This window comes from Apteryx mantelli, chromosome 10 (genome assembly GCF_036417845.1).
Source record: "Apteryx mantelli isolate bAptMan1 chromosome 10, bAptMan1.hap1, whole genome shotgun sequence".
NCBI classification, from domain to species: domain Eukaryota; kingdom Metazoa; phylum Chordata; class Aves; order Apterygiformes; family Apterygidae; genus Apteryx; species Apteryx mantelli.
Window position 1 is genome coordinate 13,140,246 of NC_089987.1, and position 25,392 is coordinate 13,165,637.

General features: G+C 39.0%; 1 long non-coding RNA gene across 1 annotated transcript in view; it reads left to right on the plus strand.

Annotated features, from left to right (window-relative positions):
* LOC106483364 (uncharacterized) overlaps positions 1 to 24,758 on the plus strand; it is a 68,042-nt gene extending 43,284 nt beyond the window's left edge. Inside the window, exons 2-4 of the long non-coding RNA XR_001292363.2 lie at positions 18,216 to 18,344; positions 23,554 to 23,715; positions 24,705 to 24,758. This is a non-coding gene — a long non-coding RNA (uncharacterized lncRNA). The remainder of the gene's footprint in view (positions 1 to 18,215; positions 18,345 to 23,553; positions 23,716 to 24,704) is intronic.
* Positions 24,759 to 25,392: the final 634 nt, after the last annotated feature.

Consider the following 25,392-nt stretch of genomic DNA (forward strand, 5'->3'; position numbering starts at 1 on the left):
GCTTCTGTGGTCTAGAAAGTCTCATCTCATAAAATGATGGTCCAATATTTTTTGAGCCAAGATATTCTATCTCCAGCATATGTCAGAAATAGTGACATAAGACAGAAACTCTCATAGTACTAGCCATGAACCAAAAGGAATGTGTCTTGTTAACAACTTAAGAAAGATCCAATTCTCAGTGTAACTGCCTTCTAGCAGCTACATGGAAGAAAGGATAAAAATTACAAAATATAACTATGATGTATTTTCCTGATGAAGCAATAGTTTATAATGATGGTCTCTATACAGTTAATTTTTACTTGAACAGAGCAGAGCCTAATGGTTTTCAATTATACTAATTTCAGTCATGGGTTTAGTTCATGTGGATTTTGCATCCCCTGGGTTTTGCTTTTATGTCTTCTCCCTAAAATGCTCGGACTCGTTTTTGCATTATGCCTTCCCATTCTTTGCTAACAGGGGTGGTCATGCAGTGTGGGGATGGCTTGACCCCTTTCACTTGCCTCAAAGCTGAATCTTCAGTGAGAGACTAGTTGTTACCTCTTGCGTAGTTTGGAAATAGGGTCCCGTGTTCCACATGAGAATGTTGTCAGAGAGCATATGCTCTAGCGAGAGTGACCAAAGCAGGTCACTGCAATCCTTTCACCTTTCTCTGGTGGAGATCGAAGTCTCTGTCTCACATAAATTTGTACATGGGCACTCTACATGGGAAAGGAATTAGGCACCTTAAAAATGGATCAGCTGGTCAAAGTAATCAGTATTGATGCCAAATGCATTCTGGAGTTTTTACTGTAGTCTACATTTAGTGTGGTCATTAGGACCTCAAGTTCCCACCATACATGTGTTTGGAGATGACTGAAGAACTAATCATTGGTTTGGTCATTTTATTCATATTTACAGTTGGATCACATCTGGTGCACATCTGGAGCAGATCTTCTGGTTTTGTTTTCTCTGAAAGGAATCTGGTATCTGGGCATCAAAACTGTTTTGTGAACCAAGCCAGCTGCGCTAAGAGGGGATTACCGGGGAGTAGGTTCAAAGCTGTACCACTGTTCTGGACTGAAATGCTAATGGAGACACAGCCTACGACTCCTGCAAAGACGTGCCCGAGCAGAGGTTGAGCAATTAGTTAATACATCATTTGCCTGTCTGTGCCTCTCTGGCACCACTGGCAAATATTCATGTATGTGATTTCTTTCTGCTAGTTTTCATTTGCTCGTATTATAAGAAACATTTTTATAACCATATAAGAAACATTTTTATTTTTAGAAACCTATAACAAACATTATTTTATAGAAAACAAGACGTGGTAATTTCTTCCAGCCCAAGAAGGATTGTATTTATTTTTGTATTAGGCACTGGGAGCAGGTCTTAAAAGCAGTACTTCTCATGGTTTGATAGAAAATTGAGGTTATGGTTATTCCTGGTTGTAAATATTTCTGAATTTGAATATTTATGAGAAATCTGGCAGGTGGTGCAGAATTGATCAGGGGAGCCTTTGTGGGTAGGCTAGACTTCTCCCAGTAACACAATGGAGAGCAAATCTTAAGTTGGAGAGGACCCCTGTAGTCCCATGTCGTCTTCTACTTTCTTTGTCCTTTTTCTCTCTTTCCTTTCCACCAACCTCCTGCCCAAGCAGGCAGTGGAGATGTGACTGTGGCAGGCTGTGACTATAATGTCTTTATTGAAGCAGGGAGTTAGCTAGAGCTTGGCCAATAACCAACCAGACACTTGTTTTCAGAGTGTGGATTGCGTTAAAGACAACTGAATGTCTTTGGAGCTCCACCCATCACACAGGGTGTCACCTGCATGGAAGCAATCTTGTTGACTCCTCAACAGCGATGGTGCTTTAAATCAGTGTATCATGGTAGTCACTTAGGGGTTCAAATGATCTTACTCTCAGTTCTCCCTTTTAGAAAGGGTGTGTTAAGAGGTGTGAAAGTAAAAGAAAGAACAAAAAAAGGAAGGCAGACCTTTCATATGTATGTGAATACAGACAGACACACACACACACGCAGACACACACCCTATGTGGGGAGTCTGTCAATTTCTGAAAAAAGGAGGTCTGGTTAAGATCTCCGGTCAGGGGTGTCTGCAAGTCTAAGTTCAGCTTTTATCTTTGTGTGTAACAAAAGCTTTCCAATAGCATAAACAACATCTACTACATCATTTCAGAAATCCAGTTGCTGTTTAATCCCATTTTATTTCATGTTTCCTTAGATGTATGGTTTTTGCCTCATAAAAAATGTTAATAAATTCTATCATTATAATTCTCTTTGATGGCACGTTTAAGGGTATGTCCTCACGGAATGTCTCTTGGAGAGATGATCCCCTGAAACGAATATGTCTGGAATGGACAGTGCTGTCTGCCCTCATTAGCCAGCAGGCTCGGGAGCATTTGCAAAGGCCCCAGATTGCAGTAAAACCTTGTTTCCTTCCAAGACAGGCAGTGCATTGTATGGCTGGGGTGTCACCTTCGTTGTGTCCTGGAGCCTTCGATCTGCAGCACGGGGACAAGCCTCGAGCAGGCATGGTGTCAAGCAGATGGTGTAGAAGTTTGTCATGGGTGCCATGGTCTATTACTCTCTTGATGGAATGGCCACTTGTCCAGCAAGAACTTGAGTTGTACCTCTGCTTTACTCTACCTAAACTGTTTAAGATATTTTACCTGGTGCAAAATTGGTCTGTATTTGAGCTACAGGTGAAAGGCTCCACATCTGCCTTTTAAGTAACTGTAACCTTCAGGCTGTGGTTGGTTAAAACACTAAATGGGTTCACTGACCTTTTGACATCCATAAGAACGTAGTAACTAAATCAGTCGAGATTACATTTATTCATATGCATTATATACATTTTAATATAGACAAGAGAAGATGTTTCTTATCATTAGAATAATCTTGGATATAATGTTTTCAAATTGTTGCCATAATAAAAAGTTCATTGCATGCTGGAACTGTTTTGCATACCATAAATCTAAGGAAGTGATGGAAAAAGAGCAGCAGATATAGAATTATGAAATAAATAATTAAAAACATACATAGATAAAATGTTGTTTCCTGGCAAATAGAGGACTGAAATATGATACTTTTCAATTACCTTTTACCCCTTTCTTTTCTTCAGTTTAGCTAAGCTCCTTATTTATTAATTGGGGGGTGGGGGTGTTCTTTTGGGCTGCAGATTCACCTACTGTTCATAATGCAGGGTAATTTTGTCACTTTTATTTTGCAGAATGATCTTTTTATCGTAATCCAGCTTGTACTGCGTTTCCTGAAAATATTTATATTTCCTCTGTATGTTTAAAATGTATAAAGAACTGATCATCTTTCTGATAAGTGACATGTTTCAAATAGACACATTTACTTTCTGCTTGTACCATTTCTCTGAACGATGTGGGTATTGCAATTCAAAAGCCAGTGCTATTTTCCTAAAGATGATCTAACAGGTAATGCAGATCAATATGTATCAATATAACTTTTAAGGCAAACTCTATATATTTGGCTTTGAACTTTAAGGTATCCTTTTTCCTGGGCAAAAGAACAAGCTAAGCTACTGAAATGTTATTAATACATTTTTCAGTATTTTTGGCTAAAACTTATACTCGAACTATAAAGAGGAAATGCTCTGATCATTTTAAATATTTATCTTGTGGTTTGAAAGGACAAAAAAGTTAGAAAAGAGGTTTTCTTCTCCCCCCCCCCCCCCCCCAGTAGTTGAAGGCAATTATATCTTTATTGACCCTCTGCTTTCACCCCCTCCTTCAATGTCAGGTACTTGCTTATTATTATCAACGTGACATCTCCTTTCTTTGAAAGGTTGTCCGTCACACTTTGAATCACCTCTCTCCATGGTTACATTTTCTAATCAGTTCACATGATTGAGCCTACATCAAGTGATGCTTTACTTAATTCCTTTCCGTTTGTATGGTGTGATTCTTGGAGGGACTCTCGTCAAAATTTTGGAGGGCCCTGTCAGTTTGAAAAGAACATGACCTTTAAATTGCATCAGTATGTTTGCTGGTGCATAAGGGAAAGGAAAAGGTTCATAGTGATGGAAAACCCCTCTAAAAATGAAAAGTAATTCACTCTGAGGCAACATGCATGGGAAGTTAATTTGTTTATATTTAACTGATTAAAAAAAAGTGAGAATAAGGAGGACTTGTTCTTTGAGCAATAAGGGATCCAAACCCTGTGTCCTTATATTTGATTTAGAAAATATCTATTGATCTTGCTTTTAAGTATTTATAATAACAGGTAAAAGTAAAAACATTCAATTGCAATAGAATAGATAAAAGATGTATCTGCCCCTTTGTAATCATCAAACTTAATTGCACTTTCTTTACTGTTCCTGTGGGCATGCCATTATTACTTAGTAATTGACTACGATAATTTTTTTAAAGTCTGTCACTGACTAAAGTAGTAGAGTTAGATCTTATGTAGGTGCAAATATACATGTGTTTATGTGCAAAAAGAGGATAAAATTAACACAGAAGAAATGCTTTTGTATTGTAAATGCTGATAGTCTGAATAAGAGGAAAATCCATCTGGAAATTGCTAGCATAAATAGGAGAGGCAATATAATATAGATGCACGCCAGTGGAGCTGAGTAATGCTGGAACTTTATTAAGTTTCACAACCTTTATTAAGTATACAAACTGCGGATGGTCAAACACCCTGCAGTAACTGCATCAGTGATATTGACTCTTCTCGTCGCCTTTCTGCTATGGTTAGAGGTATGTTACTCTTAAGTAGCTTTTACACATGTTAAAATATATAATTCCACTGAAACTGTTGAAGTCTGGTTTGTCATGGGTTTATGTCTTGTGATTACTTGATGTTGATGTCCAGAAGGTCTCGCTCTAGCTTTTTCCATTTTTGGAGCATTTTTAATAGATTCTTTGGTATCTAGTAAGGTATGAGGCCAGCCTGAAGGCTTCCCAAAGTCAGTAATAGGATTCCTCTTTTCTATCTGGATGCATGTGCTCAAAAAATGTGTAGGAACTTGACTGTCTTTACCTTTCTGTCAGCTTGGTTGAAACTGGACAGTCGATTCAAAAGTTACTACATGGAAAGGCGCACAGAGCATGATCATGTGAAACTGCTGTTGTGAAAGTGCTTGTGCTGCCTCCTTTTCATGCAAAGGCACCTGTCACTCTCTCCTTCAAATTTAGTAGTATTCTCTGTGACTCGTAAGCAGGATCCAGGCTCACCTGCCATAGATCCTTTTTTCTGATCCTGGGTAGCAGTCTTGCTCCAGGCAATCAGCCTGCTCAACTCACCATCTCCAGCCAATCTAGCAAAATCTAAGCTGATACAGGTCTTCTGTTGTTCTGCGGGTGGCTAAAAAGAGATAAACAGGTTAATCTGTACTCTGATTTTGTGCTTGTGTAACTGAGTGGTGGCCAAATGCTGATCTTCCCTTATTCCCTGATTTTCAACTTAATGAATAAGGAAAGAACCCCCAAAGTTAAACATTTCCTACCTTTCCACTTTCAGCAAAAAAAAAGCTTGGGGTCAGCTGCAGGCTCAAATGCACACAGACACCATCTCTTTAATTCAAAATGAGTTGTCTCTTTCTGGGTGTCTATGCTGGAACACTCATATCTGAATTTTGCTATTTCTGAGTTTAATTATTTGGTTTGTTTCACTCCACTAATTAAAATAGAAAAAACATGTTTGTTAGCATTTAAAATTAAGGATATTGATTGAGTTCAGAAATGTGGGTTTTCCAGCAATAAGGTGTGCCAGTTCTTGTGTTTGAGTTTGTATAATTTGTGGTATGCAAACTGCAAATATGTATGGCAGTAAGCATTCGTACATGCCTGATTCAGCATTAGATTTCCCTATGCAAAATATGGTATCACACAATATGTGGGTCTGAGGCTGTGAGGAGATCAAGGCATGTACATAGTGTACAGGCATGCACGTTATATGCATTTTATACAGGCATTTTGTGCAGAACTTTATTTCAGCATTTTGTGGTAATTCATATTTCATGATTCATTCATCCATTTAACCTGTTAATGCAATTTTAACTTTTTACTGTTTGCTCAGATAAAAGTGTTTTCTCTGTGTTTCAGAGAGTATGCAAGAAGAGAGCAGAATGAAAAATACCGGTAACAAATTTCTAGGATAGTAGCAATATTCAGTAGCCTATAACATGCCTTTCACTTACACAAAAGAAAGGTCATACATTTTCATCTGTGACATATCATTGCTGGCTGAGACATGAACTTCACTAGTATGTGTTCTATATGCCACTATATTCTACAAAAGCTTTCTTCTGGGCCATAACCTCCAGGTGTTAGGAACCATAACTTGACGGAGCTCCAGTCTCATCATATCTGGGACATATGATATTTTGCATGCCCTACCAGAAAACCCCATTTTGAAAGTGTATTTGGCTTTTTATCGCATGTGAAATGTCTGAAATCTGCAGATGCTTTTAAGCTTCATTAAAGAGGGTAAGTAATTGGAAAACATATTCTCTGTTTGAAAACACTAATTAAATATAAGAAATGAGGCTTTGACTGAGGCAAGTCTTTTTTGAATAACAATTTGTTATCCTGACCTACCTGAGGTGTACTAGAAATGCCTACATGGAGTCCCTCATGCTCTTTAAAGAGCAAGTATAATACAAGTTCTCTGCAGTCTCAAAATGTTGATATTCCATTTTTTTTCTTTATGCTCTTTTTTTTTCCCCTCAAAAAGTTAAAATCAGAATTTGTATATCACTTCAGGTTCTTGTGTGATGACCTTAACAGATCTTTTTTCTTTTTTTGGCTCCTACTTTGGCCTATCTGCTCATCTCTTTCCCTTACAAGCACAAAATTTCATGTTTCAACATTTGCAATTTCCTAGAAGCTAAGGGATTCATATTGTAATGCTTTTATTGCTTTCCCTCTTCATGGCAACATATATGGATATGAAAAATATAATTTCGTATCTTGAAAAGTCTCACATGCAGAGTAATCACCTGTGCTCCTGCAGCCTTATCAACTTGGTCAGAATTCTCCATGTGGAACAAATGCAGCGCTGAACCCGCGAGGACCATCACAGGGGCCACATCTTGGAGCTCCGATCTACCTTTTTTTCAGTCAAAGGCAGTTGTTCAAAAGCCTCTATTAAATTCATTGAGAGCATTGTCTGGGAAAGGTTGAAAGATTGGGATCGTTCTGAACAGTACTGTAGTTGTACTATACTGTTCAAGGATGCTGTGTCTTAAATATACTGGAAGTCATAAACACTGCGTTATAATAAATTACAAAGCAGACTTTTGGAAGATTTGTTCTACCTTTCATGAAATGCTAATGTTTATTTTGTTTTCATTTCATCGTATTGTCTTTCATTTTAAAATTACAGCTTTACTACAGTGAGCTAATTTCATAATACTGTATTAACTTAATATTACATAAATCACATTTGTCAGATTTGGGCATTGTTGTAGATGTACAAAGCCCAAATTTACTACCAAAGCTCTCCAAACACATGTATTCATAATTTGCTACAATGAACCATATGCCACCATATAGTATTAAGGAATTACACATTCTAATGCCAGGCACAAATCCTGCTGCTCTTTCTGCAACTGTTCTAGGCACAAATAGAAACAATATATTTCTAGTCCTTTTTCCCCCAGTTGCAATTATGAGCAAAAAATGCTACAGTGTGGGAATATTTTAGCCACCTGCACTTTTTTTTGTCTGACTAATTTTTAGCTGCATGTTGCCTTTGAACATTATTGCGAATATGCAGATATTGCAGCAGTTGCTAGGTGTATTTTCTCTTCAGACTATTATAACTTTAGGCCTGGAAGGAAAAGGTAATAGAAGTCGGCATAAGGAATATTACAGGGTAAAGAGAGCTACAGCTTTCCTTTAGTAGCGAGTCAGAACGCTCCTAACTAAAAGATTTAATTGCAGCTGCCTGCAGTTTTGCATGCGGCGCGCTCTGCTCGCAAGGTGCAAGGTGCTGTGGTGTAACCTAGCTTATTCACTCCGCTCGAACAAAGAGCAGAAATGCTCGCCCTTAAGGGAAGGGGAGAGCTTGTGCAATTGTGGAACATCTATAGGTTTTTAAACACACACTGTCTAATCAGCCTCTGACAGATCCATTGTAAATCAAAGGTCTGGTAAGTGGGGATGCCAGAAATGTTTGATCTCATTCCAAGCCTTGAAACAACTTGCTTATTTTTTCTGCAGTTTGGCTCCTCACTAAAATAAAACATTGAGAGATGAATGTTCTGACAGGTCATTGTGTGTCAAACTGTCACTCTGTAATGGTTACATATTTCAGCTGGATTGAGGTGGTGGTGGCTGGGGGAGGTCTGTGAGAAAGGGAGAAAGAGGGAGAGAGAAAGAGACAAAGAATAACAAGATTTCTGCTCCTTCTTATGGCTGATCTTCATTTAAACCAAACACTTGTCATGTTCAGGGGAAGTTTTATAAATTTTTAATGATATTGGGTACAACTGGTGCTTTGAAATTTGCTGTACTTTAATTTTTTCTTCGTTAGCAAAGGTTCGCTAATGCATTGAAGTGCTAAGAGCGTGTCCTAGGGATGCCATGATAATTGTGTTGTTAATAATATTGTGGCACTAGTAATGTTCTCCTGGTAATCAAGCCATGAGATTTTTTTTTAATATATTCAGTTATTACACTGCATCTCGTACAAATCATGTCAATTACAATTGCCAGTCTATGACAGTTAAAATAATTGTATACGTTTTCTAGAATTTTCCATTGGCTTGGCTAATCAAGCTAAAAAAAAATCAACACATTATTTGCATTAATTTTGTTTCTAGTCTATTTCTGCTCCTAAATCATTTGTCCATCTACTTCAAAAGGCGGAACAGTAAGTATTTTAATAATAAATATACAAACATATTCACACTGTAACATAATATAAGCATACTTCTAAAATAGTAACACAGGAGACTGTCTAGGATTAATCTGCGTGTGTGTGTATAGATAGATATATTTGTTAAAATTATACTCATGTACAGTGCATGTACCCTTTCAGAGATTTGTAAAGCTAGATATTCAGAGGTGTTTATTTACATGTTTTTGGAGTGTGTGTGTGTGTGTGTGAGTACATATATACATATTTAAAGACACCAGCCTGTCTGTAGATGTCTGAAGATCTTGATATTTTATGCCTCCTCTACAGATAATTGTATGTTATTACATTTGAATATTTGTTTATATTAAAAATCAATTAAGTAGTTGCCAACAGAAAGGTAGAGCAAGTTCAGCGTCCAAATATTAGCCTTCTGCAGCACTGGCATCTCCTGCCTGACGCTGTCACTTTGTTCCTTTGCAAGTAAGAGCCAAACAGCAAGACCCGGCTCGGCGGTCTGTCACCGGCGCGGGAACCGTCCCGTCGTGCCTTTGCTTACCAGGTCTTCATGCGGAGGGGGAAAAGGATCATTTTATTTATCATCTTTTTCTTTTTCTCCCCGCCCCCCCCCCCCCCCCAAAAAAAAAAAAGCAACATATTGCTCTGACTCTGAACTGTGGAACTGTTGTTTCTTCCAAAAAAGGGTTTGAGGTTTTTCAGTGTGTGTTTACAATAGCTGCTAAATGAGTGCAGCAGGGGTGCAGAGGAAACAGGGAGTCAGTGTATGGGTTGAAAAAATATACATAATACTAATATTATTTCCTTTCTCAAAGAGGTACAACATGTCAAAGCGGCGCTAAAAAAGAAATAGCGAAGAGGCGTATCAGTAGTACATGAGCAATAACCAAGTACAGCCCAGCAGTAGTATATGAGAAGGAATAACAAGTAAGGGATGTAGTAATTACATGAGGCGGAATAACGAGTAGGCATGGAAGCATTTGAGAAATAACAAGTCATCTGGCAGTGGTATTTGAGGAATGACAAGTGAACATGACAGTATTATTTGAGGAATAATAAGTAAGCTTGGTGATATTATTTGGAGAATAACAAGTAACCGGTGGTGCTTTCTTTAGACACTTTCCCCTGCTGTTATCATGTGAAGAAGGTGCACAAAAGAATAAGTGGCCACAGGTTGCAAGGGTCAAGGAAACAAAATGGATTTTTATGCAATAAGCTTCTACTAAACATGGCTTGAACAAATCATCCCTCAAAATGTAGAATTTATTCCTCAACTTTGCCTGGAGGTAAAAGTGGAAAGAACAGATTTTTTTTCCTCTGGCCCTGTGAGTCCTGACCATAGAGAATGAATGGCTTTAGAACTGTACCCAGACAGAAAAATCAATGCTTCATATCAGGAGGCTTCAGGGGTTAGACTCCCATGTTCATGTCAACAAGGCTATTGGTTTTCTTAATACTCCAAAGTTATCGTTTCCCCGCTGCAGGAACCCACCACTGTGACTTGTGTGGTCACAGCTTAACAAAAGTATTTTCCCTTGGCCAACCACCATGGTGGCAAAAAAATTAATTGTTGATGAGGTGTATATTTTTTTCGAACAAGACCATTAACAAGCATGTGAAAGGTAGCATTTGCTGACAGGGTTTTCTCTATAAAATTATGCTGGTTTGTGTTTGCTATGGGGGTCGCTACGGTTTCACTGATATGATGATTCATGTTATGAGCAAAAAACATTACTGGGATAAAAAAAATAAGTCTTGGAGAACTGGAATTAGAGAAGGTGGGCTCCCCCCCCCGTCGTCCTCCTCGCTGCCTTGTCTGGATGTTCCTGCTATTTGTGTCAAAGGCCTCGGCTGCCTGTGGCCAGATTCCCTCGGAGCTTAGTCATGTCACTGCTTTAATCTGAACGGGTGGGTTTGTTCTGCAGTCATCACTTCTGTGTTAATCACTTCTCCCTTGTCAAGAAAGTCTTACAGTTTGTCAATAGAATTATGTTACATGAGGTTAAAATCGCGTTGCTTCAAAAAATACTTTTTGTCATCATCAGGTATTAAATAGACTACCTGAAAATGAGTCCCTGGTTGAATCTTTGTCAATTTAATTAGTATAACAACTATATTTGGTTTACCGGGCAGGAAAAAGCCAACCTTATGCACTATCAGAGGGAAAGCTAGCTGCTGTATGGGGCTAGTATCATCTTGATTTACATACAGAAATCTCAGACCTTTCAATGTTGCATCAGGTTTGAGGGGCTTTTCACGATCTGGTTAATTCGATGGCTCCCCCCCCCGCCATCTGTCCCCCCCCTTAAATATGTTAGTGGTGCTTTTTTTTTTTCCCTGATGTTTTTTTTCCTGTGCTGTCTTTAGTGACACAGTGCTAACACCGAAAATGCTAGCGGCTACAGTGAGCATTGCTCACCCAGAGCAATCGGATGAAAAGGCAGTGCAGATGTAATTTGTTTTCAATGGCTGTTTCAAAAGAATAATTGTGGTGACATTGTGGGATCAATATTATAGATTTTTGTTTTCAAGTACACTGTATGTGTGGTGCTAAGGGGAGGCAGGAAATATAACACTGCAGCCTGAATACAATAAAAATGGATTGAGGTCTGTGGGTATTGTCGGCTGGTAGCCATCACGGGCCGGGAGCATCCTAGGCGGGATTACGGCGCCCGGCCTCGGGCTGCTCTTTCCCTGCACGTGCGCGCGCGCGCTTGCTGCAGGTCTCCTCCAGCGCCTTCGGGGACCCGCTGAGCGAGCTCGTATAACCTCGCTGGAGGCGAGGCGCCGTGAACGCCGGGGTTTCCGTCGCGGACGAGGGGCGGTATTCGGAGCCGGCGGGTGAAGCTGGCTGCCGCATCCTTGCCGCGGCGACGGGACAGGACAGGACAGGACGAGACGACCGCGCGCCCGCCAGGCCTTCGCAGGCGCTCGCCCTCGCTGTCTCTGCAGGCCGCCGTGCCGGATAAAGCTTGTTTAAGGCACCTGCGAGAGCACCTCCAGAGAGCAGCTGCCGGCAGAGCCGCCTCCAAACAATATGGTGAGTGTCGTTTTAAAATACCGGGAGAAATATGGTGTGGTGATCAAGGACTTCCTGCTTTAAGGGTTTCATGTATCAGGGTAACTAGACAAAAAATGTAGTTCCCAGGGTGAAAATTATATTAACAAAGAATTAGTAATAAAGCTGAATAAATGTAATGAGATGTGAAAGAGAGTGCGTAGCACTTTTTTTTTTTTTTCCTGCCTTTTATAATTAGGCCCTGAAAGAAATGGAAATTCGGACAAAACACCTTCCTCGTTACCAGTTTAAATATTACAAATTAAAATGCGGTGTTATTGGACAGCCGATTGTTTTTGTTTTTTTCCTTGAGGAGGTGAAGAGGCTTCCTTTGGCGCAGGTTGTTGTTTTCGAGGAAAGGCTCTGGCAAAATGGTTGTTAGCTGCTTCTCTTTAAAGCCGAGGTAACATTTCGAACGTTCTCTCGCCGGATGCTGCCCTCTCTTCCCGCGCTGAAGCAATGGTTACCCAAGCTCTGCTGACGGTCTGTGCTACAGGGGTGGCCCAAAATCCTCCTTTGTTATTCTCACAAGCTATTTATCATATTTATTAAATCGCATAGATTCCTACCATAAGTTGGAAAAACAGTATGTGCTTGATTTGGACCAATTAGTTCCACAACAAATACACTCTCCCTTGGCCGCTTTTAGAAAGCAGAACATCAAACAGCTGTTCTCTCATCCCCGCAAAACTAGTATGGAACTTTTTTTAGTCAGCTTTTACTAGTGAATATTGGATGAAACAAGACACCAGACACTTACAGGGATATATTTCAACCAATAAATCCTGTTAATTTATTGATGACTCAAAGCATGTAAGAGAAACTTTATTTCATGAAGTTTTTATTTCTACATTTTATAAATCCTTAGACGGAACAGTCAGTAATCTCTAGTTCCTTTCTGTATCCTAAAGTTTTGTTCTAGAGCATAAAACCCCTTTTTGACACTGAAATAATAGTCAATTCTATTTGGAAAAACAAATTAGGGAAAGCAACGTTGTGTTAGTAGGGCAGTTTTAAACCTCCTACTTAGAGATTGTTGTGGGTCCAGAAACATAAGCTAAGCTTGACCTTAGTCATGTATGTTCAGTCTGCATAAATACATTTCACAAATAACTTTATTATTTATATTCTGGCTAGTTTTGTCAGAGGCTAAGGAAGGTAGGTGACACTATATGTATATATATTATCCTAAACAAAAGACCAGAAGAACTGCATGCTGAGGCCTGAGGAGGCAAGTATTTGGAAATGAGGAAAGGCTGGGCAAGCCTTGAGCCCGTAACCTAACCTGGACGTGTCCATGAAGTGCCTGGTGATATAGGGCTCCGTTCCTTGGTCTATTACTGAAGCTTTGCACTGAGCTCTGAGAGCTAGTGAATTTGGTCTCTAAATAGTTCTTCTATATCACACTGATTCTCGCCCCATGCTCAGAGGAGATGAGGCATGTCTGAGAGTGTCCTGTGCCCAAGCAAGCACTTTTGTTGCACCAACATCTGGGAATTGTTGGCAACTAGTGTAATTTTGAGCTGATGTTGCTTGAAACTGTGCCTGGCCTCGAGTTAATGCAGATGCAGTTCCAAAACATGTGCGTGGAGCTGTGGCTGTGAATTGCACATACAAATGCTTTATGGACTTTCTCATAATTTTTCAAAGAATAAGAAATATTATGCAAGGTATTTGCTTCTGTGAACTTGTAGTAAAAAGTAAAGGTTTAGACAGTTACCGCAGTACTTGTAAGAACAAGCGCGAGTAGCCTTTCCTATGTTTGCCCTGCATTGCTTGGCTTTTGGTCTTTGTCTTTACAATCCCCAAGGGCAAAGGCTGTTTGGAGCCAGCATCTGTGTTACCGTGGACTGTCTCCAAGAAGTGGGGGATGCAAAAATCAGGTTCGTGACCTCTCTCTTTGCTCCATGTTGGCTGACAGAACTAGGCCAGCAAAAGCTGTCTTGCCCATCGCATCCCTTTCAAATGTGCACAAGGGCCATTTGAGCTTTTCCTGTCTTAAGATGTGCTGCCTGGGAGGCAGCACAGTTGGACACTGCGCTCCCTACCTCACCCATTTCACCGTCGTCTCCTGACTGCCAGGTGTAGCCTTACATATATATACCACAGCTGGAAATACACATGCTGCCTCTGTGCGAGACATTGATAATTAAGATGGTATAAAATTTTGCCAGTACAGTGCTCTGTCGCTTACTTTAAAAGCATGAATGAGTTATTTGAGCTGGTGCGTAGCTTGCTGGCTTGGGAAGGGCGGCAAAGCCTTGTAGCCAGGGATCACCTCCCCAGGGGAAACGCAGGGGCACCTGGACCGGGTTGGCTGGAACGGCATGGTACCTTTGTGCCACCCGGGCCCGTTTCTGCCTGCTAGATCTCATACGGATATGCTTAGAGAGGTCGTTGCAGTAGCGCAGCTTTGCCCACGGTCAGAGTTTATGGTTTGCTCTGCTTTTGCTCTCCCAATCCTTTGCTGCTACTGCTCTGCTCCGTTGCTTTTGGTGTCCTTCACCATCACAATTTCTTTAGCAAAAATAACGTACATTAGCTTGAGGTAAAGCTGGCACACCATGACTAAGTATCCACCATTTTGCCTTCCCCACCTTCTCAAGCATAAAAGAATTTAATATGGGAAAAGTACATGCTCCCTGAGTTTAGGCAGAGTCATTCCTACGGGCTTTTCCTGTAAATTGAATATTTCAGTGTTTGTACTGTTTTTGCATAGGGACAAGCAAACCTGGATTCCAGGGACATGTATGGACCAAGTAAATGGCTTTGTAACTGGAATAAGGCACATAAATGCTATCTACTGTCTAGTAATAAATTTAAGATTAATGCAAGAGTTAATATTTTATATTGCTTACTTTTTTTGTCCTATTCTTTGTTTCCGAACAGATGCGTGAAAAAATGAAAGTTGCATATTCACCATTAACTGTGCATTTCTTGACTTTTGAGCCTGTGGTTGATTAACCTTAATATGTATCCATATTAATTTTCTGGATGAAACTTCCCTGTTCTTTAAAGGGAAATGAATAAATGGTGTCTACCGAACTCAGAGCTATTCTCTTCGTCAAATTGGTGGTTCATTGTTTTTCATAATAAATAAATAAAGATTACATATGCAAACTTTTTGCCAATATAAAGGCTTTTAAACTATAGAAATCCTAGTGAATAAAACATCAAACAAAAATGTACTTTTAAATGTATTTTTAACTGATTCATAAATCAATAATGTTTTTGTGAGATAATTCCAAATTTTATAATGTGATGCATGGTTCTATACCTTTAGTGAGAAATGCTGCTAACATATTTGCATTTTTGTTAAAATGTAGGGTCTGAACCCTGATGTTCACATGAACAAATTGAAGAGTGTACAGTGTATATTAGCTGAATAAACAACTGCAGTTTTGGGAACTCAAACCTCTTGTGATTTTGACCAACGTGTGGTTTTTAAATTTCTTTATTTTTTTTTCCTGAAAATAGCATGGCAACTGAAATATTTAAGTTATTTGCATGACCTTTTAGTTTGACTTGAAATATCCATTTTGTCAGCCTCAAACCAATGCACCGTTCACCATTTTATTGTAAGTTGACACTTTTGTGCACTGAGTAGTTTTTATTTTTGAAAATTTCTCTTATCTTTTGTATACAATGCTGACAGACTAATCAGTTGCTAGTGCCCTAAACTATGCTTTCTTATTTCTTCACTTATTTTATTACTTTCAATATGATAAAAGATTACCTGACTTATCAAATTAACTTAAAAACATTAAATATTTAGTAAAATTTTTTAAGAGATAGGCAAAATTTTGCATGCAGTCAAAAATGCGCATGTCTGTTTTGAATATGCATGTAGGTGTCGATACCCTGCAATTAATGGAGGTATATGCATCAATGCCTATTTTCTGTGCATACAGAAATTGTTCCAAAATATTGTTTTTAAAAGCTGGTCACAGGTGGGGAAAATAGGATAGCGAGGGAGGGCATTGGCTTTCTCCTAGGTGCTTTGTCTAAACATGAAAATCCAATATCTGATGTTTACTTCATTAATGTAATCTGACTTGTAGTCTAAGAAATTCTGCCTGGAAAAGCATTTCCTTTCAGCTTGTGGCTAGCAATGGGGAGCAAGAGCACCAGGTTAAAAGAGAGCAGATGAAATAAATATAAGCATAGTACAGCTGGTACAGAATTACCTTCAGAAATGTCACCTGTTCTCATTATGTTTTCTGCAGTTTCTTGTCACAAAAGCTCTGCCACGAGAAAAGAAAGGCATCATTCTTGGTGGTTCTTAACAGGTTTTCCTCCTATCTGATTAGGATAACTTTTTCTGGATGTCACTCTGTGGCAGACGGATTAAACACTTGAAATGAACAGTAACATATGAGCGAAATGGCCAAAGTGAGGTAGTGTTCTTCTCTTTTGAAGAAATTTGTAAAAGAATAGGTGGAGTTGAGGCAAAGATGCTGCATCAACTAAGAGTAATATAATCCCGGATGGGTAGTCAAATAGCTAGAAATGACCACCAACAAAATAAATGAAGAATTTGGAGAACTGACTAGGTGTAAAAAACCTGAATGTTTACCATAGCAGAAAATACACTTTCATAGCTGTTTTTTATGCCCAAGCATTGCTACTCGAGAGTCATTGCATTTTATGAAAACTTTTATTAACATTTCCGAATGACCTTACCCCCATTGTGTTTTTATCAGTCCCAAGAGCCATAACCTATTTAAAATATTTTTTATCTTTATAAACACAATAAAGTAAGCTGTCTTGCACATAGATTTGTAGATCTCATTAGAGATACTTTTTAAAAAGGTACTCCATCTCTTGGGTAGATAATGACAGGTTGTAATCTTGGCATGCAAAGTTTTCAGACAGGAACGGTTTGTTAAAATAGATTGTTTAATCTTTCCAGCATTGGTTTGGAGGGGATGCACTTTTTAATTGCACTTGAACACAGCATTATGACTTGAATGAAAGACAAGGGCAGCTAAAAAGGAACGCAGCACCAATATCGGACAGATGGTATTCCAGGTGAAAAAATAGCCAAAATATTTGTTTAAGATTTCAAGTGTTATCAAAGTCACGCAAGAAAAATGGCAATTTTAAAACTCATTAAAGTTAACATTTGTCTGTATTGTAAATGAGGTATTTTCCCTAGGGTAGTTAACAGCTTTGGTGGCGTAAGATGGGGGTAATTTTTCAGATGTACTGTTTCCAATGGGCCAGTGTCCTAAGGCTTTGCTTTAAATGGCCTTTTTATGCAGTAGGATAATGGGCAGTTTGTGCATTGCTAAATCAACCCTATTTTGTTAGGAATGTTACAGTCACGGCACTTGCAATTTGTCAGAGGAAATGCAGAACATCTCTACAGGAGTCTGTTTAAGAGGACATCATTTCTCGATAAGCTCTTGCTTAGGTCAACATGCAGCACTGCTCTTACACTATTCCCCTGTTGCTTCTGCCACACGGGAATGCTCTGATTTATTAGGATTGCACAAGTCATGTCCTCTGCCTGACTGAATCTACAATGTGGAAATTTTCTTCCTCCCCACCCCCCCAACCCTCTCCCTCCCCCTTATCAAAACAAAATGTAGAAGGTTACTTTAAAGCCTTCATAAAGTATTTCTAAGAGGACCGTTTCAATGAAAGGAAATACCCGTATGTCATGGAGTATCATTATTGTATAGCTGCATGTTATAAATACATCAGGTCTACTGTTGTTGGGGAAAGACTGGTTTTTAAGAGCATTGACTGTAGTCATGTTCTATTATTATACTACTGCAAAATGCCAGTGATGATGTGTAAAGGTAAAATGAGAAGGTTGTGAATGTGATACAAAAACATCAACTAATGGCATTATAGTTTTTAACCAGAGTATACAAAACCCAAGCATCAACAAAAACCCCAAAGTCAAGTGATTTGCAATGCTGGATACTGCTAAGGTTTGTTCTGTCAACTTTTTAATTACATTTCAAATTGTGGAGATATTCCTCCTATAAAACTAGCTTAATGAATGATGATTCTTTAGTCAAATCTGTTTTAAAAACTATGTCCAACTCAGTGTTATGCTCATTTCCCATTTGGTAAAGGTGCTAATACTCTGTCATCCAGACTGCTTTTACTGAGAAATTTTTGGTTTATTTCAGCACTGTGATATTTTAAACTTAATGCAGCCAAGGAATTTTTAATGAAAAGAAGAAAGCGATGAAAAGCCTTAGTAATTTTGTGTTTGAAGCCAGTTGTAATAGGAGAGGTGCAGAAAATATTTTGAATGGGTCCAATCTATTCCTCTTTTTATTATCCTGTAGCACTGGAATTCAGCGCTCTGCAATCATTTGAGGCCAGCATCTTTTACCTTCTCTGCCCAGAGATGTAACAGCAGAGTTTCCCTTGAAGGGCGTCCTGGGTGCCTGCGAGTCGCCTTCCTCGGAACTGAGGTAACTCCGTTGTTCTGATTCACATGGACTCATTCCTTACGGTTTCTTCTTCCTGCTCTTTGAACTACTGTCTAGCACTGTGTTACTTCACCACTGCCTTTCCAGTTGTGTATCTTCCTGTGATCTGTCTATGGATGCTATGGGGTAAGCAGGATTTTTTATTTATTTTTTAATATATAAGGTAGTAGTTTGTGCACGTTTACCTGGATTTGCATGAACTGTACAAAGATCTTTCCCTTTTTGCGGATCTGTGTGTTCAGCTCTTCAACAAGTGGAATGATCAAATGAAGAATGGAGATTCCTGGAGCTGGTAATGAGACCAAAAAACGCACAGTGGGACTCCCTAAAAGCAGGGGTTCTGCTCATGTCCCTTGTTAATGCTCCCTCTATCTACTGCCTGCAAAGATACATTTCTTCAGTGCCACTGCTGAACCTGAAAATCGTAGTGGGCATTAGTTAATGGGACAAGCAATCTATAAGCAGGGCGCCTGAGCGGACAGCAAGGGTGCGGGGACAGGGCTGAGGAGGAGAATACTGCTGTGTGGGCTCGGTGCTGACCAGGGAGCGCGCTGCGTGGGGGTGAACAGCACAAGTACCCTGTGCTGCACTGCAAAGTGCTCTGGCTGCGCTCCAGTTTGGTATATAGGTAGCTAAATCATACGATTAGACTGAGCAAATTATATTGACGTAATATCATATAGGCATTGCCTTGAAAAGAGAGAATTTGATTTTCAGAAGTGCTGAATATTTACAATGTGCAGCTGCCTGAAGATTGTTTTGAGAAAACTCTGAGCCATTGTTTAGTCAATGATGGAGATATAATTTTTAAGGTAAAAGACAAGGAACAAAGAAAGAATTTATAAGAATACCAAAGAACTATAAGAAAATTGTAAGAAACTATAAGAAGTAAAGACACAAAAGTTTCAAAATAGTATTTAGACCCAGGCAAATTCTATTACATGGAATAACAACACAACATGACAATTTGTCTCCAGAGTAAAATTTGCTTTAATAAAGTCATTAGTAGTATTTTTATGGAAGTGTTAAATGGATATTTAGGAAACTGGTATTATAATATGAAATTTGTCACTTTGTAGTCACTAATCGACATCCAGTTATTTTTGGTTTACTGTCCACTATAAAATTATTTTGGTAGTCTCCATTAGTTTTCTAGAGTATTACAAAGACCACTATTTGCACTACTCATTAAAAGCCTCAGAGGAGAGAACAAGCACAAGTACTTTCTTTCCCACAAAAGTCAGCTCTCAAAGCTGCAGTTAGGGAGGTATCAGTTTTATTTATGGTACCATCACCTCCTGTAAAATCTTAGATTCTATTAAAAGTATCTAGTATTTTTGTCTGTATTTTTGATGTGAAAATCTTTCAAACATGGTTGATTTTGTAGCATCCTTGGGGTAACTGGGTTACTCCTAGATGATCAAGCTAAAAGGAGAGAGACTTAGTCATTTAAATTTAATTAATGAAGTGTTAGCTCTGAAACCTAATGATGACATTAAACTGATACTATAATTTTTATGTCATATCATGTCCTTTTTGCTGAAAAATCTGGGTACTTTAGTGTCTGTGCTTTAATAATATACTACAGTCTTTCAGGAACTGGGAAAGACAATCTGTTCCTTGGCTTCAGCAATGCTGTGAGACAAAAGCTTTTATTTGGAAGCATTTTGGTGGTCTCTTTTTTAGGTGACTACATAGAAGACATTATTTTCCAGGAAAATATAAGCTGAAAATAGTATTGTTTTCAGCAAAGAATAGCAGAATATAGCTTTTATTTTATGCTTGTTTCATCTTTTGGGTCTGCATTTAATGAAGTTTGGTAATCTTTCAGATTTACTATGCCTCTCATTGCTGACTATACTGGTAGTAGCCCATAAAGAAATTTTTCTATGCCCAAAATGCATTGAATGTAAATAAGCAAACAGCAGAAAAGCAGTTAGTTCTGAGAGGTGTCATGAACTCTAGCAGCTCTAAATGCAAGTTGAAATCTGGGCTGTTGGAAGAGTCCAGGCAGTGATGAGAGGTGGATTTCAATCACTGAGCTCAACTGTGGTGCCTTCAAACTAAATGATCTCTATTCAAAATTGCTGGACTATAGAAAGCAACTTTAGAAGATGTATTACAGTTATACACTGAGAGAGAGGAAGGCCCAGTCTGCCAAGAGGGGAGGGACAACCCTAGAGAAGTGAGATTAATTTTCAACAAAGAACTTGACACAACTGGACTAACTGTAAGAGTGAGTCGCAAGATAACGGCAAGTGATATTCCCCAAATCATTCTCATTTAATTCCAAAGAAACAGCCCATCTGCGCTATTCAAAATAAGAAAACAAAAAAGACAAAATACTCAAAGGTTGTGCTTTAGCAAAATACTGAAGGTCAGGTGGGAGGGATGGATGTGAAAAAGAGTTGAACTGAACTGCAACAGCACTGGAGCAAAAACTAAAGTAAGAAATGGACAGGCAGAAGGTGTCAGATCATTCCTGCTTTTGGTTGTACGCTCCACCAGGAGTAGCGTGAATGTTTTTAGCGTTTTGTTGTTAGTTACATACTGTACAAAATATGCTCTTGAACGAATGAGGATAATTAAAATGACGGGCTGATTCTCAGCCCGGGAAGAAGAGGGAGCGTCATCCCTTCGCTGCAGTCATCCCCGACCTTGTAGCCTCTGTGTTGCTGAGAGGCAAGTCTGAGAACTACTAGTAGCACCGGTGGCTTAACCACGCTGTGCCGGGGAGAAGAGAAGTAGCGATGCGCTGTTAGGCCGCCTTTTCCTCCTGACACCCCCCATATGCTGAGATGGTGGGTGGCAGTAGGAGGGCTGGCACACTAGCAGCAGTGTTGCCTGTGCCAGGGGAATAATCTGTTGGCTATTTAAGCCTCATTGCTAATTCCTTCTTACATCCCGAGTAGCACTAAGGCTAGATCTTCACACAAAATCCAGCTCCTCGAGCGTGTGAAAGTGCAGTCTACAGGAGCGGTCTGAAGCTTGTGCTTGTCTTGAAGCTATATTTTGAATACTGATTTTAATATACAGTAAAAAAAATATACCTCCTAAACTGCCAAAGACTTGAGTGCATTAGCACTTGGAAATACTATAGCTGCTGTGTCTTTGTTAGGTCTGTAGGTACATACATACACTATACCAGAAAATTCAAATAAGAAAATCAAAGCAGAAACAAAAAAATCTTCATATTTTCTCTGTTAATAACACTGCTTGTTAAACAAAAGTTGGCATAGAATCCTGGTGTGAAATTGCCAAGAAAAGATTGTTAAATTGGCATAAGCTTTAAATTGTTTTATTCAGTATCATATGAAAATAAGAATTATATGTATTTCTGTGTTTTGTACTGCTAGTGAAAAGGAGGATTTACATCACAAGGAGAAGGGGAGAGTGCATGCCATCGGGGGGGGGGGGGTTCACGTTCATCTGACAACTGCAGTACTTGGCAAACAGGTATAGTAAACTTGGAGGCAAGCAGCAGAGAAAATATCCTGCAATGTTTTGCTGGAAGAAGCAAAATAGAACAGAATCAATCATCTTTTCAATGAGAGTTTAAGGTGACTTGGGCCTCTCTCTGAGCTCTGCAGAGGACTTGTAGACCCTTCTTCGCTGGTCGTAGAAGACTTTTCTTTAAGCAGGGTTGGTACTGGGCTCCTTTTTATAAACTGAGACCTCCATCTCCCGGGGCTTATTAGTTATGAAGTGAAAGAGGCTGCTGTAAAGGGAGTGGTCCTCATCACCTTTGAGCAAAGTGGTTGGCTCCTGGGACATTGAGCTATACTAGATGGCATTGCTAATTAGCCCAAGAAAGCTTCAAGACTGGGGAAAAGGACCCTTGAACTGCACAGTCACTATTTGACCTCTTTGCCCTATTGTAATGCTGTAAGGAGCCAGATATTTTTGGTCTCAACTTTTTTTTTCCCTCCTAAAAAGCCGAATTTGTGAATTCTTTGTGTCTATCCATCTGTCTGTCTATGAATGGTGGGGAGTTCTGCTGACAATAATATCACAGTTTCTGCCCAGTTCAATTTCTGTGTGTACGAAGAGAGGTCTTTACATCTAACTTTTACATTAGGGCTCAAATCGGAATAACGTTATAGGATATGTGGAACAAAATGCTGAAGTCAGTTTGCTTTTTGCCATCGGTTTCATTTGGACTGGAATTTTAACTGAAGTAGCTGGAGACGGGATGGTTTTTGTGATGGATTCCTAGTGCTGAAATCACTTTCTTCACAGCTAGAGTGAAGCTACAGGTAGCACAGGAGTGCAGCAGAATTCAAGGGTGGCAGAAATAAAGGCGCTTTGATTATGACAAATACAACTGAACATAGCTTGGTAAGGTGGCCTAACACATTAGTACCTCCATTCCTACCATGACTCCTCTTTGCCAGAAGCTGCTGCTATTCTGGCAAGGGAGGGTAGCAGAAGGGAAAATGTTGTGCTTCAATTATTTCTGTTCACAGTCAAGCACATTCATTAAAAACAACAACAAAACAAAGCATAAAACAAAAAAACCTTTCACTGTCAAGGAGATAGGGCAGCTGCAATGCAAACTATTTTCTTTTGCCACAAGTGTGACAACCTCTGATAAAGAAGCAAAGAGGACAAATTGGAATAATAATCTCTTAAACCACTCCAAAAGGATTTATTAGGGGATGTCTCTCAGAGCCCAAAAGAGTAGTAGCTGAGCCCAACAGAATAATGGTGGTGGTGTAAGAATAGTATAGCAAATGGATCAGTTAACCTTTTTCTAGTATATATTTGAAATGCAAGGACTGGGAAGTCTTTTTGTCTTTGTGAAGTATTTTTCTGAAGTCTTTTTTGCAAAGAGAACTCAAGAGTTTGTACCAAAAGAGTTCTGCAGAGACCAAGAACTACTACATTTGGTTTGTAGTTTTGATTGATATTGAAATTATTGCTAAAAAACAGAACAAACCCCCCAAAACAAAGGCACGCCAAAGGAAGAAGGTATCTTTGAACCTAATTCTGTGTATTAATGATTAGGATCCTTGTGGTACCTTCTCCTTACTGACATATTTAGTATCTAGCCTTGAAATACTAATTCAGGTATTTGAATTGAATTTGAATAACATTCCACTTGCCTTTCTCCCCCTCTGTGGATTTGTGTGGATTTTGCTGAAATTTGCTGTTTTCTTTATTTTGTCCATTACATTGTTGTGCTACACAGTGAGAGAGCAGCCAGTTATCAGACACAGGGACTGAAGGGGAAGATGAAGATAGCCTTCTTGTTCCATAAGAAGTGGGAGGTGAAGCAACAAAGGAGACAGGACGACTGATTCAGGAAGATAACATGGTAGCTTACAACATGGAGGACGAGAGATCCTTAAAGGTAAAAACTGCAAAATTTCACAGCATGCTCTAGTGGGAGATGAGGCTCCAAGGGAAACATCATGCCATGGGAGAAACAAGCTTTCATTGATCACAACGTGCCATGATGTTTCCATGATAGCGCTGTTTAGTAAACCATTAACAGTGGTGAGAAGAGAATACCATAACTGCCAACTTTTTGTTTGTTTTAAGAGGTATACATTAAAAATACATCTAAAATAAGGGACATAAAGAATCTAAATAACGTTATTAAACTTCTGGTAGATGTGAATCTCCAGGGATATTTACATATGCTTTTGAAGAAAACTTGAAAAACATTAGCTTTTGCATTTCCAGGCTTAATTCATCACTCTATTTTGTTCTGTTTAAAGAAATCTATGTAGAATTATCAAGTTACTCAAAATAAGCCCAAAATAGAAGACTGAGCTTTATAAACATTTTACATATTTGTGTTTAATTTGTTGAAAATAGTATAAAATCTGCTCACATTTGGCATCCCAAATACAAATATTAGGAACCCAATCCCCTGATTCAATGTCATTTTTTTAACAGTATGGTTTAACAGTTTTCCAAGTGATATTGTGCACACTTTTATTTTAGAACAGGAAAAATAATATTAGATATCTTTGTACCGTACACAGATAAATTGAACTACTGTGTGTTACTTCCTATGCGCATCTGTATTCACTGTGGAAGAAAAAGAAAAGAAAGTCTAATTTTAATACCACCAACAATATTTGAATTAGAAATATATTCATTTTGCAGGACAAAAATTAAACTGGGAAATGACAGTATGTAGTGGGGCTTTTTCCTCTAAAATGTAATCATTCCATGTTCTAGTACATGAGGGTTAAATGCAGGGCTTTTAAGTTGAGAAAATATGTGGTTCATGTGAAAGGTTTGATAGTACTATATACCCACCAAAAGCTTAAATGTGCCTGACTGGTTTTATGTAAGACACTAAATTAGTCTTTCCTTTACCTTTAACAGGTGAGAAGCAGTTCTTGCATGACCGGTGGCTATCACCATGCATCCGCTGCCATGCAGGTGAGGCTTTCAGTTTCAAAATGATGACTGGTAAGAAAAACAAGATGTCTTTCCTGGTTATAAATTTAACTCTTCTATGATTAGTCTGGGCCAATTAGGACACCCCTGGGGTTCAGACTATGGCTCAAGTACAAGCTTGAAAGCCTGATTAGCTGAGGTCTCTTGATACTTGTTCTTGGTAGTAAATGCTGGCACATATAGTATTGATTTTCATTTAGATATCTTAATGTTTCCAGACAATCCTAGCAGATGTGGGCTGAACTCAGATCTACGAGAGTGCTGGGCTGCAATCTGCAAGCATTTTTCTTGCCATTTTGTTTCATTTTTCCTAAACTTAACTGATTTGGAATCAGGAGATATAAATGAAAAATGCAGAGTTTGCCTATCAATCATGGCATGTACAAACATTGCTACTGCCCTTTTCTAACATCCTATTACCACCGGGTAGTTGGCTAGTCAAACAGGAATAAAAATTACACTGCAAACATCATAAGTTAGGCTTGATTTGTTGAGCAAGAAGCCTGACAATTCTGTAAGAGTTATATACCTCAGCCTCGCTGAAAATCAGCCTTGTTATGGCTCTGGTACGTCTATAAAGATTGTTCATTTCATATAAAACAGCTACCTGCAC